Below are 16,139 nucleotides of genomic sequence, written 5' to 3' on the forward strand. Positions count from 1 at the left end.
CGGAGAGGACCACTCATTGATAAATATATTTGAGGGATTAGTAATAAAAGAAAAGGGTGATATTCCCACATCTCTGATATCAAAATAACACACAGACCTTAGGCCAGTCAATCAAGTCATGAATCACGTATGTAAATATTTCTATTTTAAACTGTTATGCCAACCACCAGATTAAGTATTTGAATTGATTTTCATGCATTCATTCGGTAAACCAACAGATCACATTGGCCAAATTTTCATAATTTTATTTGTTTTCTATCCATTCATTATCTGATAACCGATGGATTACAGCGATCTCATTATTTTACCATGTCTATTCACTTTTCAATATTTTGCTTGTTCCAAATAATCCTGGTATATTATATATTAATCTCACCCACATTATAAAGAGAAGAATGCACTAACTGTGGAATAATATATTGATTCCCCAACTCTCATGTAAAGACATCCCCCTCCCTTCTCCTTTGTCCCCTATCCTGTCCCCCCCCCCCCCTAACTTGTTTGACCTATCATGTGAGTGTTCTCCCTCCCCCCCCCCGTTTCACTATATAGGGCTCCTCCCGACAACAATCGAGCTTCTCTACCTGGGTCATTTCAGCTGATCACCTAGGGCGAGAGCCTCAGCCATTCTCTCTAAATACTATGTGTATATTTATATCTGTCTGGCTAATAAACCTTGTTATTAACTGGATCTCGGTTGACTGAGAACGTTCTTCAGGATATCCACAATATCCCACAAATGTAATAAAAAAAGTCAACCAACGAACAAGATTCTTGTACCGGATCTCCTCTCTGGTAAACAAAAATACCCTGAAGAGTCTCTAACAGGAGCACTCATTCAAGGGTACTACGACTATGCTTGCACCTCATGGTACCAAAGCACCTCAAAGGCACTAAAACACGATTACAAACATCACAAAACAAACACCTTAGTGGTGTACTGTATCTTGTAGACCAGGCCCATTGCAAGTTGCTGTACTCTGTCGTCTACTCTAAGCCATCCTAGGTTGTCAAAGTGTGCAGGGGTGAGTGAGGTGGGTTCTAGGGGTAAGGTCAAGTAGTAGTCTGACTAGTTTGTTTTGTGATGTTTGTAATCTTGTTTTTAGCGCCTTTGAGGTGCTTTGGTACCATGAGGTGCAAGCATAGTCGTAGTACCCTTGAATGAGTGCTCCTGCCAGAGTCTTCAGGGTATTCTTGTTTACCAGGGAGGAGATCCGGTACAAGAATCTAGTTCGTTGGTTGACTTTTTTGATTACATTGGATGCCATTTTGTCACAGGAAAGATTTGCCTCTAGGATGGAACCCAGGTAGGTAATTTCATCTTTCCATGTGACAATATTGTCACCCACTGTAACTGAGAAGCCGTCGGTCTTGCTGAGTTTGTTATTTGAACCGAAGAGAATGGACTCTGTTTTGCCCATGTGTAATGATAGTTTGTTATCAGCGAGCCATATGCAGATTTTGCCTAGTTCCGAGCTGAGGGTTTTTTCAACCTGCAACTTGTTCTTGTCAGAGACCAGCAGGGCTGAGTCGTCCGCAAACAGGAACAAGTTGCAGTCACAAGCTGACGACATGTCATTTGCATAAATTAGGAACAGTAGCGGTCCTAGTATGCTTCCTTGTGGAACACCACAGCTCACTGTGAGGGGGGGGGGGGGGATAGAGTACCGTTTACCTCCACCATCTGTTCTCTCCCCTCCAGGTAGGATTGCATCCAGCTCACTGATAAACTATCAAAACCAATTGCTTTTAGCTTGTCAATCAGAATGGAGTTGTGATTGACAGTGTCGAAGGCCTTTTGTAGGTCCAGCATGACCATGCCGCAGTATTTTCCCACGTCCACCTCTTGTTTGATGTGGTCGTTCAATCAATCAATCAATGCGCCAGCTTTCCATAGCCTATTTTCACTGTGCGTCACTATGTTTGGAGAGCTATATCTATATTCTATATTAGAGCTATGGAGACAATACTATGGTCATTTGACAGTCACTTTCTCCCGTCGAACATGCAAAAATAGATGATTTTTTCATGTATACGTTTTCGCGTTATCCCGTGGTGAATGCCAGATCCTCCTCGCGGCCGTCGCAGGAATGGGAGTGGCTGGCTCTGCGCTGACATGGCACATTATACCTCAATGACCGCTCCTACCAAGTGTCATGGAGAGGGACCCTGTCGGCCACCCGCCCCCTGCGGACGGGTGTCCCCCAGGGCTCGGTTTTAGGACCCCTTCTCTTCTCCCTCTACACTAAATCACTGGGTAACATTATCACGTCTCATGGCTTCTCCTACCATAGTTATGCCGACGATACTCAACTCTTCCTCTCCTTCCCTCCCTCAGATATCCACGTCTCTGAGCGGATCTCGGCCTGTCTGTCCGACATCTCCGCCTGGATGACGACCAACCACCTCAAACTGAACCTAAGCAAAACAGAATTGCTCCACCTGCCGGCCAAATCCTCCCCCCTGACCGACCTTTCCATCACAGTCAAGAATGCAGCTGTGACCGTGTCCCCGACCGCCAAGAACCTTGGTGTTGTCCTCGACGACCAGTTGAACTTCTCTGCTCACATCGCAGCGACAACCAGAACCTGCCGATTCCTCCTGAGCAACGTCAGAAGGATCCGCCCCTTCCTGACAAAAGAAGCCACCCAACTCCTCGTCCAATCAACAGTCATCTCCCGCCTCGACTACTGCAACGCACTGCTCGCTGGCCTCCCGGCCACTGCCACTAAGCCTCTTCAACTCATTCAGAACGCAGCGGACCGCCTGATCTCAAACCTACCGAAGTCGGCCCATGTCACCCCAATTCTTCGGGACCTGCACTGGCTCCCCATTGCTGCACGAATCCGCTTCAAGGCCCTCGACCTAGCATACCGTGCGGCAAAGGGAACCGCTCCCGCCTACCTCCGGTCAATGGTCTCTAACTACACACCCTCAAGACCCCTACGCTCTGCATCTTCTGGCCGCCTCAGACCTACTCCTATCCAAGCTCCGGGAGGGTCATCAAAGAGAAGTCGCCTATTCTCAGTCCTTGCCCCACAATGGTGGAATGAACTACCCACCCCAGTTAGGACAGCCGAAACACGTCCAATCTTTCGCCGTCGACTAAAGACACACTTCTCCAACCATTATCTGAATTAAAAAAAGAAAAAAAACATCTAACCCTAACTAACCGTACTGTCATGCACTTGTCCTAATAAACTAACCTACACTGTAGCACTCAACACTTTGATGAACATTGTTGCTCAGCTGATAGAGTTGTGCCCTTCCTGATGGCTTGTCGTACAGAATTTGTAAGTCGCTTTGGATAAAAGCGTCAGCTAAATGTAAATGTAAATGTATAGTTTAGGAGTGATCTGGGCTAATTCCTGAAAAGCTGAGTTATAGGGCGCTATGTTTTTAAACTTACATTTTTATTCACATTTATCAACTTACAACATTTAGACAATACTGAAACAAAACCAAACATAAAACAGTACATTGACATGGATCCCTTGAAAATGTTTCATAGAATAAGGTGAAGTTCAGCAGCCCAGACCACCATAAGAGAGACCTCCCCCTCCCGCCATCCACCCCAAGAAACAGGACAACCGCATATCCCAGGTCCACTATGCGTGGAGCCGAGCACCTGGAGCCCCCACCCGCCTTGATTCCAAGGTCCCCGGCCCACGAGAACCCCAAGCCCAGGCCTGCAGAAGGCCAGAGCACCACGCCTCAATGGCCCTCAGACTCCCCGCGACCCCAAGCCCGGGGCCCCCTCGGCCCAGAGACAAGACTGCCCTGACCATAACAGCCGAGGGCCCAAAAATAACCCGACCCCACACACACCGACCCCACAACATGCAAGGCCCAGCTCTCCAGGGCCGAACCGCCGAAATGTATAGTTTAGGAGTGATCTGGGCTAATTCCTGAAAAGCTGAGTTATAGGGCGCTATGTTTTTAAACATCAATTTTTATTCACATTTATCAACTTACAACATTTAGACAATACTGAAACAAAACCAAACATAAAACAGTACATTGACATGGATCCCTTGAAAATGTTTCATAGAATAAGGTGAAGTTCAGCAGCCCAGACCACCATAAGAGAGACCTCCCCCTCCCGCCATCCACCCCAAGAAACAGGACACCCGCATATCCCAGGTCCACTACGCGTGGAGCCAAGCACCTGGAGCCCCCACCCGCCCTGATTCCAAGGTCCCCGGCCCACGAGAACCCCAAGCCCAGGCCTGCAGAAGGCCAGAGCACCACGCCTCAATGGCCCTCAGACTCCCCGCGACCCCAAGCCCGGGGCCCCCTCGGCCCAGAGACAAGACCGCCCTGACCATAACAGCCGAGGGCCCAAAAATAACCCGACCCCACACACACCGACCCCACAACATGCAAGGCCCCCCTCTCCAGGGCCGAACCGCCGAAATGTGTCATGATCCTAGGCCCGGTCCTGGCTGGACTGGGCAGGATGGTAACATTGGGCAGTGCCCTCCAACTAACAGTGGGCAATGCCCTCCATCCAACATTGGCTCTCTGCCTAACATTGGTCTCCTACCCTCTGGTGGCCATCCGCAGACGGTGCGCTCCAGTACACTGGACATCCTGACTACTGTGTTAACAATAATTAATAGTATGATTAATGTGGTGTCATGGTGTGTACTGTTGTTGACTTTCCCTTCCCTTGTGTGATGTGGTGTACTGTTGGGTTGTCATGAGTTGCTTTTGTGTTTGTCATTGACTGGTGTCTAGGTTGTTGTGTTCTGTGTTGGCCAGGTGTTTCTGTTTGTTAATTAGTCGGGGTATTTAGGTGTCTGTCTGTCTCCCCTTCGTTGTGGCGACATACCTCCAGTTACCCCCTGTTCCTATCCACGTCGTGTCGCACCGTTCTCCCTCTAGTAAGTCTTAGTGTTTGTTGTTTTGTATTGTGAAGTTTGTTATGTAGTTTCTGTATGTTCCTTGTATTGCACTGGATTCTACAGTAAACACCCTTCTCCAAGCTTCACTCCTCGCCTCTGCCTCCTCCATTCCTTCCCTTTCTGTATTATTGCATTCTACCTACCCCACCGTGACAGAATGTCGCCACCAACAGTAACGAATGCAGCAGGAAGGGCAAGTGATACCATCACCGTCGTCCTGACCCTGATGGCCGGTGACATGAAGAGTTACTCACTGGCCAAATGGGGGTTCTTACTCCGGAAGATCGACCAGGTCGCCACTGAGAATCCGACACTGCAGACGGCGATGTGGGAGATGGCTGAACATGTTGCTGTCCTCATAGAGAAGCATAAGCCGAAGGCTAGGGTAGCTAGCCTGCCGACTGTTCTCAGGCTTACGGTCAGCCTAGATCCTCCCACAGCCGCTGAGGCTGCTCGGATGTCCATCGCCGATCTGACGTCTACAGCCAACATAGCTCCGACCGTTAGCTTCGTGCCAATAGCTAACCGGTCGTCCCCAGTTAGCACAGCTCCACCTGTTAGCTCCGCCACTATAGATGGCCAGACGTCCCCAGTTGGTACAGCTCCACCCGTTAGCTCCACTCATACAGCTAACCAGACGTTCCCAGCTAACATAGCTCCGCCCGTTAGCTTCGTGTCGATAGCTAACCGGCCGTCCCCAGCTAACACAGAACCGCCCGTTAGCTTCGTGCCAATAGCTAACCGGCCGTCCCCAGATATCACAGCTCCGCCTGTTAACTCCGCCACCATAGATGGCCAGACGTCTCCAGTTGGTACAGCTCCACCCGTTAGCTCCGCTCATACAGCTAACCAGACGTCCACAGCTAACATAGCTCCGCCCGTTAGCTTCGTGCCAATAGCTAACCGGCCGTCCCCAGCTAACATAGCTCCGCCCGTTAGCTCCGTCCCAATAGCTAACCGGCCGTCCCCAGTTAGCACAGCTCCGCCTGTTAGCCCCGCTACCGTAGCTAACCAGACGCCCACTGCTAACCTAGGCACCAGGTTCAAGGTGAGTCTGGTACCAGAGACGGACCAGATGTCCCCAGCTAGCACAGTCTCCAGTGCTAGAATAGGCTCCAGGTTCAGGGTGAGCCTAGTAACTGAGATGGACCAGATGTCCCAAGATAGTCAGGTCTCTGCAGCTAGCAGGCCTAGGAGGGCTATCAGGACAGGAGCTGGTAGGCTCTCCCCGACTGTTAGCTTAGCCTCAGCAGCTAGCCAGGCATTCCCAGCTAGCACAGTTCCCACAGTGAGTCCAGGGCCCACAGTTAGCCTAGCCCCCGAGGCTAGTATGGCTGGCAAGGCCTCCACAGCTGGTCCAGCTTCCACGCCCAGTCCAGCCTCTGCTCTGGGTCCTGGCTCCTCATCCCCGGATCCTACACCACGCCTCGCCGCCGAGACCGGTCCAGTCTCCACGCCCTGCCCAGCCTCTCCACCTGGTCCGGCTGCCGTGCCGACTCCCGGCTCCTCGACGGATCCTGGCTCCTCACCCCCGGGTCCTACACCACGCCTCGCCGCCGAGACCGGCCCGGTCTCCACATCCTGCCCGGCCTCTACCCCTGGCCCGGCTGCGGTGCCGCCGCCCTGCTCCTCGACGGATCCTGGCTCCCCGTCTGGTCCAACTCTGCGCCGTGATCGGCGTCCTGGTCCTCGCCGTGGTCTTCGCCGTGGGCTTCGCCGTGGTCTTCGCCGTGGTCTTCGCCGGGGCCTGCGTGGGATCCTGCTCCGGGGGTCGTCGCCGCCGCACCTCCGTTCCGGCTCTCCCGAACCGGTCCCTAGTCCGGCGGCTGGAGGGCCCCTCGTCCGGGATCCTGCTCTGGGGTCCAGCTCCCCTTCCCGGGCTCCTACACCTGTTCCCGGGTCCAGCTCCCCTTCCCGGGCTCCTACACCTGTTCCCAGGTCCAGTCTCCCTCCCCGGGCTCCTACACTTGTCCCCACCCCCCCTCGTCGGACCTCGGTTCTCAGGTTCTGCCCCCCTCCCCGGGTCTCGGTGCCCGTCCCCACCCCTCCTCGTCGGGCCTCTGTTCCCAGGTCCGGTCCTCCTCCCCGGGCCTCTGTTCCCGTTCCCACCCCCCCTCTCCGGGTATCTGCGCCCGTTTTCAACCCCCCTGGCTGCTATGCCCCTCCTGGGTTTTTCGTTCAGCCTCCTGGTCCCTCTTCTTCGGGTCCTCTCCCTGGGTCCTCTCCGGGGTTCCGGCTTCCTCCCTCACCTGCTTATGGACGTTATTTTCGGGGGTCTGGAAGCCCCCCGTTGAGGGGGGGGTACTGTCATGATCCTAGGCCCGGTCCTGGCTGGACTGGGCAGGATGGTAACATTGGGCAGTGCCCTCCAACTAACAGTGGGCAATGCCCTCCATCCAACATTGGCTCTCTGCCTAACATTGGTCTCCTACCCTCTGGTGGCCATCCGCAGACGGTGCGCTCCAGTACACTGGACATCCTGACTACTGTGTTAACAATAATTAATAGTATGATTAATGTGGTGTCATGGTGTGTACTGTTGTTGACTTTCCCTTCCCTTGTGTGATGTGGTGTACTGTTGGGTTGTCATGAGTTGCTTTTGTGTTTGTCATTGACTGGTGTCTAGGTTGTTGTGTTCTGTGTTGGCCAGGTGTTTCTGTTTGTTAATTAGTCGGGGTATTTAGGTGTCTGTCTGTCTCCCCTTTGTTGTGGCGACATACCTCCAGTTACCCCCTGTTCCTATCCACGTCGTGTCGCACCGTTCTCCCTCTAGTAAGTCTTAGTGTTTGTTGTTTTGTATCGTGAAGTTTGTTATGTAGTTTCTGTATGTTCCTTGTATTGCACTGGATTCTACAGTAAACACCCTTCTCCAAGCTTCACTCCTCGCCTCTGCCTTCTCCATTCCTTCCCTTTCTGTATTATTGCATTCTACCTACCCCACCGTGACAGAAATGTATAGTTTAGGAGTGATCTGGGCTAATTCCTGAAAAGCTGAGTTATAGGGCGCTATGTTTTTAAACATACATTTTTATTCACATTTATCAACTTACAACATTTAGACAATACTGAAACAAAACCAAACATAAAACAGTACATTGACATGGATCCCTTGAAAATGTTTCATAGAATAAGGTGAAGTTCAGCAGCCCAGACCACCATAAGAGAGACCTCCCCCTCCCGCCATCCACCCCAAGAAACAGGACACCCGCATATCCCAGGTCCACTACGCGTGGAGCCGAGCACCTGGAGCCCCCACCCGCCCTGATTCCAAGGTCCCCGGCCCACGAGAACCCCAAGCCCAGGCCTGCAGAAGGCCAGAGCACCACGCCTCAATGGCCCTCAGACTCCCCGCGACCCCAAGCCCGGGGCCCCCTCGGCCCAGAGACAAGACCGCCCTGACCATAACAGCCGAGGGCCCAAAAATAACCCGACCCCACACACACCGACCCCACAACATGCAAGGCCCCCCTCTCCAGGGCCGAACCGCCGAAACGATGGCCTACCCCCCGATACTCCCCCCCCACTGAGCCAAGCCCACCCACTTCTGTTCCTCCCATGTCACAAAGATTAATATGTACATTTATAGCAACTGCTGTTCTAACCTGATATAAAAAGAAAAGAAAAAAGACATTTGGTACTTCCCAGGTTTTTTGGGGGTTCTAATTTGTATCCCCCTTGTCCCCGTTGGCGGGTGGAGGGGAAAATGGCTCTCCTAGTGAGAGGGCCCCTCCCTAGTGGTGAAGATATCCCCAGTGGCGATTCTCCCAAGCTCACTATAATTGTCCAACATGTTATTTGAATTATTGTCCTTCATGTGATCTAAGTTCAGCTTGAATTGTTTTTTTTCTTAATTGTATATATTTAAATTCTCTGGATTCACTTATCTTCAAATAATATGTATACATTGTATGTATTCCAAATCAGAACTTGAATTGTTTTTTCTTATTTGTATATATTTAAATTATCTGGTTTCACTTAGTTTAATTGTTATTTATAATATGTGTCCCGAATCAAAACATCAATTTATTCTCAAATAATATGTATACGTAGTACGAATTGTGAATTGTCTTTCACAGTAGTTTATGTGGTACTTATGTGTCCCGAATCAAAACAGCCATTTATTTTCAAATATATATACGTGGTATGTATTCCAAATCAAAGCTTGAATTGTCTTTCACAGCAGTTTCGCTCTGTACTCATCCTTCCTTGTATCGCCGTGTCCTTTCACCTTCTCTCGTCTCCTTCTCCTCCTCTCTCATCTTGACCTCAGTGCTTGAAACCTGGTTTGTCTGGGTGACCTCAGTGTTTGAATCCTGGTTGGTGTGTGTGACCTCAGTGCTTGAATCCTGGTTGGTGTGGGTGACCTCAGTGCTTGAATCCTTGTTGGTGTGTGCAGGGCCGCCTGGGAGAAATGCGAGGCCCTGTGCGAGATTTAAACGTGAGCCCCCCCCCCCCCCCCCCCCCACTCCCCTAAAGGTAAAAAAAATATAATAATACAAATTATATATATATTTTTATTAAATTTTTTTTCATACAGTCAACATATTCTTAAATAATAGCGCTGCCCGAGGCTGGGCATGATACAGTCAACATATAGCAAGAGAGAGAGAGAGAAAGAGCAAGAGAGAGCTCCCGTTCTACAGTCAATATACAGTGTTATCGCTGCACAGACCCGGCAATGCCCCTGACCAGAGGAGAGAGAAATATAATATAGTTAGTAAAAGCACTATATAAGCTCAGAACACAGCTCAGAACACAACACAACTTAGAACACAGCTCAGAACACAGCTCAGAACACAGCTCAGAACACAGAACACATCTTAGAACACAGCACAGAACACAGCTCAGAACACAGCTCAGAACACATCTCAGAACACAGCTCAGAACACAGAACACATGCAGAACACAGCACAGAACACAGCTCAGCACACAGCTCAGAACACAGCTTAGAACACAGGACACCTCAGAACACAGAACACATGCAGAACACAGCTCAGCACACAGCTCAGAACACAGCTCAGAACACAGCTCAGCACACAGCTCAGAACACAGCTCAGAACACAGAACACAGCTCAGAACACATCTCAGAACACAGCTCAGAACACAGAACACATGCAGAACACAGCTCAGCACACAGCTCAGAACACAGGACTAGGTACAGACTCAGCGAGCACAGCATAGCCATCGAGAAAGGCCGCCATAGGCAGACCTGGCTCCCAAGCGAAGACAGACTATGCACCCACTGCACACAAGATGAGGTGGAAACCGAGCTCCACTTCTTAACAACCTGCCCACTATACCAAGACCTCAGAGACATATACTTCCCACAAATTGCAAACACCCAAAGAGACTTTGAAAACATGGACAATAACTCAAAACTCCCATACCTACTGGGAGAAATACAAGAATGTGCAAACACAGCAGCCAGATTTGTGAGCTGCTGTGACAAGAAAAGGACATCCAACGGAATACAACCACCATAAAGTCTGTACAAGAAATTCCTTCTGTAATGTACTGATTTCTTTTGTTTTATCTGTTTGATTGTTGTGTTTTGTTTGGCTTTGGCAATGTAAACGTATGTTTCTCAAGAGAGAGAGAGAGAGAGAGAGAGAGAGAGAGAGAGAGAGAGAGAGAGAGGAGAGAGAGCGAGAGGGAGAGAGGGAGAGAGGGAGAGGGCGAGAGAGAATGAGAAAATAGAGAGAGAGAGAGAGAGAGAGAGAGAGAGAGAGAGAGAGAGAGAGAGAGAGAGAGAAAATAAGAGAGAGAGAGAGAGAGAGAGAGAGAGAGAGAGAGAGAGAGAGAGAGAGAGAGAGAGAGAGAGAGGTGAAAATGTGACAAGGATAATAACAGGTATTGGAGGTGAACTGAATCCATCATTTGTGACGTGCGTTTGTTTTCCCCTCTCTCACACTGGTGATGATGGCCAGGTGGGATGGAGCCATGCAGGCCGCCATGAAGAGGACCACGTTTTCGTGCCTCGTCTGTCTGTAGTTCATCACCTCCTTCTTAAAAAGCTCAGGTGGTCCTGGTTGTTGCCATGCCTAGTTAGCTAGCGTTAGCTAACGCTAGTTATCCTTTAGCTAAGCTACTAGCCGACATGGCTAGCCTGACTGAACCACACGTTAGCACTCGATAGCTAGCGTTAGCTAACACTAGTTAGCCTTTAGCTAAGCTACTAGCCGACATGGCTAGCCCGACTGAACCACACGTTAGCACTCGCTAACGCTAGTTAGCCTTTAGCTAAGCTACTAGCCGACATGGCTAGCCCGACTGAACCACACGTTAGCACTCGATAGCTAGCGTTAGCTAACGCTAGTTAGCCTTTAGCTAAGCTACTAGCCGACATGGCTATCCCGACTGAACCACACGTTAGCACTCGATAACGTAGCTAAAGCTAACTAGCTGTCCCTGCCTTTAGCTAAGCCGACAGCCTGACTGAACTTTCTAACATGCAACAACTTTCATCTTCAGTCCATCTGCCGAACGACCGTCCTCTTCGTCTTGGCTGGCATAACCTCCAATGCTGCACGCGCTCCCGTGGAAATAGTCAGACAGACGCACGCCGGCCGACTACCTTACCTGTAACCCCTCCCCTCGTTGAAACCAATAGTATATCTGCTGCAGAGCCGCAGAGCTCCAATAGTGTATGCAGAGCCACAGAGCTCCAATAGTATATCTGCAGAGCCGCAGAGCCCGGAACAAGTCAGACACATTCTACAAACGTGTCTAATGTGAAATATATAAGCATATAAGCAAAACTAGATTTGAGGTATGTGATGAAAAGGGGCCTTTTTTTTTTTTTTTTAAGGCCCCCCTTCCCGCGAGGCCCTGTGCGACCGCACTGCTCGCACACCCCCTGAGGCGGCCCTGGGTGTGTGTGACCTCAGTTCTTGAATCCTGCATGTTAGCTTTTGTGTTAGCTTGTTGCCTCGCCCCCCAGTCTGGTTGGTCTGCCTTTCTGAAATCCTCCAGCCCCCGATTTAATATTTCTCAGAGTCTGTCTATTTTTTCTTCCAACCTTCTCATATGTTTATCGATAGTGTTCTGTATTGCATCAAGTCCGATCTGCATGTTAGCTTGCATGTTAGCTTTCATGTTAGCTTGGAGCTTCGCCACCCAGCCGGGTTGGTCCACACTGTTATCTAACGTTACGTTAGCTTGTTGTACCTGTTGCGTCATCTCCTCATGTTGTATCTTTTCTTTCTGTGTATTTTCCTTGTCGGGAGTCGTTCTTCTCTCATTTATCCTCATGTTTTGTGCTCTGGGTCTTGTCATTGTTCTCTTGTCTTTGAGTTGTCACTTTTTAGGGTGTTTAAGAACCTTTTATTTCCTTTATATTTGGGGGACACAAGTACATTGGAATACTGACAAAGCCATACATGGTAATTTACTGTACAACTGGGTTAGGACATTTGTAGGGGCCAGTTTCGAATTGCAGTCTCTCGTAGGTGTTCTTTGAGAGTGTTTTTGAAAGTGGGTAGTGATTCACATTCCTTTACAGCTTTGGGTAGGGCGTTCCACATTGATGTGGCATAATTGCGAAACGTGTTTAGTCCCTTGTTTGAGCCGAATCTGGGTTTAACATGATTTGTGGAGCTCCCTCTGGTGTTGTGGTTGTGGTATTTACTGACCTTTGGGAAGGATTTTGACATGTACATGGGTACCTTGGTCGTGTAGTGTATCTTGTAGACCAGGCCCATTGCAAGTTGCTGTATATAATAGGTATTATGTTTCATCATGAATGCATTTTTTTATGCTCTGATCGTCATCAACGGCATTCGTTTTGAATACTGCATATGTTGATCGACTGGATCGATATGAAATCATTCTAGGATCAAGGTGGAATTGACGTCAGATAGTCGTTACCTTTGATCGGGGGTATTCCAAAAAGAATATTCCAATTGTCTGATCGGGGTTTCCAGTATTGGTGTATATCGGGTCCCCGACATAATCGGGCACAACAAATGCATCTGAGGCCATGGATGCGTTCCAATGTGATCGGGTGAGGCCAAAATTCCTAGCAGGATGCGGCCAGTATTGTACTCTAGCGATTTCAGAATGATTTCCTATGGTAACACCTTGGTCCGTGAACCTGTAACGAATAAAACAATTTAATAAAAGAAAAAAGGATCTAAAAACGAGTTAACTCGTCTTGTGTTAATGCAAAAAAAAAAACAGACGACAGTCACAAGAGTCTGTTCTAGCCTATTGTTCCTATTGTTCTTAATGAAGCATCTATTTTTCTATTTGACCAATAGCTTGGAAGTTCTATCCATCCCAGAACTTAGTGAGTTGACCGAATCAATGACTACGCTCAGGTTTTTATAACCTTTTCATGAGGTCTGGAAACTTTGTGCTTTGCCTTTGTATACATCTGGGATCACCTTGTGCATTCCTAGCAACTGCCGTCATTCAGTGCCGATGAGGACCAGCCAGATTCAAGAACATTAGCTGGATACTGTTTGTTACGAAGGATCAGATTAAACCGAATATATATATTTATTTATTGATATATATTGCATAGTATTTGTATATCGTTTGATATCCCTTGTATATTCCTTGTACATATACACGGAATATCCCTTTAGCCCAGACCATAATAGTTCATTCTCCTATTGGACAGCGGTCCACCGGCGCCAGGGACCGGCCTCCGGAGCCAGGTTCAAAGTCACCGTCAAGATGTGTCTGGACATGCCCGGCCTTGCCCAGGGATACGCGACAGAAATGAGATTGGAACTAGTTTGTTCACCGTGCGTATAAATACGGCGCAGGTGAATATAGAAGCCCCTTACCTTCCTTAGCATGTTACCGATAAGTTGAAGCCTCACCCACGATACAACGTGCGGTGAAGTATGGCCTGTTTGGCCCCAGAATAGAGCATTGAGACCGCGTGCGAATTAGTAACTGAATTGTCAGAGTTTGGCGCTATACCGTCGAGTGCGACATATTTCTATTAAGTCTTTAATAGTCTATTTGTGTATAGTGTATCGTGCGGTTAAAGTTCTACAGTGACCAGCATCTCCAACGCTTTCTCGTATTAGCTAGAGTTCTTATCCAGGCTGGGCCGACCACATGGCGCTTTCACCCGAGGAGACCTAGACGAGAACCGTATGGACATGTACACTGGATTAATCTACCCGACGACTACATAGCCCTTTGCGGCTGGAATATATTTGCTTTGGTCCTGTGATTTATGGAGCGGATAATCGCCGACGCCTGCACGTGTTGGATTTACCCCGCGAGGAGTCAAGTCGAGTCGGCGTCTCAGAGAGCCTGAGGCCGACTAGCTTTCTTCACTGTGGAGCTACAGTCTACAAGAGAACCAAGCTGTATTCGTCTGTGGATCAAGAGGCTACTGCACCGGCTTCTGTACCTGAAGTCTCCCTAGTCATCGTTGACCAGACGTCCTACTACCGACAGATCTTCTACCCCCCCCGCTGGCTTACAACCAGGGGAACCCCTTCCAGTATCTCCCGCTATATTACTAGTGTACCATAGATATAATTCCCTAAGATTCAGGTTGTATAATTACCTCCTGCGTAACCAGAGAATGGACATTCATTATTGATTTGCCTACGCATATTCCTTTGCCTTACAAGTGCATTCAAAGAATAATGTAAAGTATCCTATGTACCTTTTGCTCCATTAAATACTTGATTAATACCTTTGACTGGAACCGATTTCATTGTGGGAAGTGTTCATCATATTCATATATCGTGTACTGTATGGCTAGTAATTAAAGTACATAAAGCGGTAGTGGTTTAATGATACCATACTTATCAATACAGTCAGGGAATTGTACCCCTCAGTTACAATTGGTCCTTCGAGCCGGATGGTAACTAGTGTAATATTAATATAGCGGTATTAATATTGACATGGCCTATGATGAACACTCCACAAAACGGTTCTCCTAAAGTAGATCGCCCGCAGCGTAGACGGCAGACACCTCAGTACTTAGAGGATTACGTTGTCAATACACTACCTAGCCTTCTACAGACGGTAAACGCGGAAAAAGTAGATAGTAAAATTATGTCCGACCCTATCGCCCAGGTTACCCCGCCAATAGAGGCCCTAGTGGGTTCTAACGTAACTGACCAAGCTCACGGTAGGGACCAGGAGGGACCTGACACGACTTTACCCCCCGCCAAGACCGAAGAAGTAGTCCCCGGAGAGCTCCAGGATAAAGACAGCTCTCCAGGGATGGAACTTTACCCGCTACAAGAAGAGGAGAGCACCCAGGAGATGGATCTCCAGGACTCGCCACAGGAGAACAGATCTCCAACGAGTACTGCCAGGAGCGGATCACCTCAACCAGCGTCTTCCCCCAGCGGGGCGGACAAGATGCTGGCACAGGCATTCCTCGCCAGCCTAGCAGCCTCTACAGAGCGCGATCGACTCCAAGCACAGATGCTTTGCGAGCGCGAACATTCTTCCATGGAAAGAGAACGCCTTCAAGCGCAGCAACGGAGCGACGAAGATCGTATACGTCTAGAGATTAGACGCCTTCAGACGGAAGAGAATATGGTAAGAGATCGGGCCGAAGCAGAGCGCGCCGCCGCCGAAGCAGAGCGCGCCGCCGCCGAAGCCCAGCGCGCCGCTGCCGGTGCCCAAAGAGAAGCAGAGCGCGCCGCCGCCGAAGCCCAGCGCGCCGCTGCCGGTGCCCAAAGAGAAGCAGAGCGCGCCGCCGCCGAAGCCCAGCGCGCCGCTGCCGGTGCCCAAAGAGAAGCGGAGCGCGACCTCGCTCTCACCAAGCGCGAAGCCGAGCGCGACCGATTACAAGCGCAGATAATGGAGCAGCTGATCGCCAGGGCAACACCCCCTCCCTCCGCACGGGGTTCCAGGGCCTCGTCAAGACACGGGTCAAGGGCACCCTCCCCTACCCGATCAAGCGACCCTGAGCCCGACCACCAGAGAGAGCCTATACCCCCCTCCGAACTCCTTCCCCGACCGGTCCACGCGAGGACCAGCTACAAGGAAGAAACGGTCTACACCGCGGAGAGGCTAAATAGACGACTACAGGATCTAGAGGACCTGCCAGAGCAAGAAGAAGAGGGAGAGGAGGAGAGTCAAGCCCGACAGCAGCACAGAACTCCACAGGACCAGGAGGTCCAGTACAGCCCAGGCTCTACCCCCGCGGCTCTGCGCTACAGACCCCTGACTCAATTCACGGGTGAGCTTGACGCACGACCAGCCCCGAGGAATAGCACCTGGATACGCGGGCCATGGTACCCA

The sequence above is a fragment of the Notolepis coatsorum genome (genome assembly GCF_963971535.1).
Source record: "Notolepis coatsorum genome assembly, chromosome: 19".
Classification (NCBI taxonomy): Eukaryota; Metazoa; Chordata; class Actinopteri; order Aulopiformes; family Paralepididae; genus Notolepis; species Notolepis coatsorum.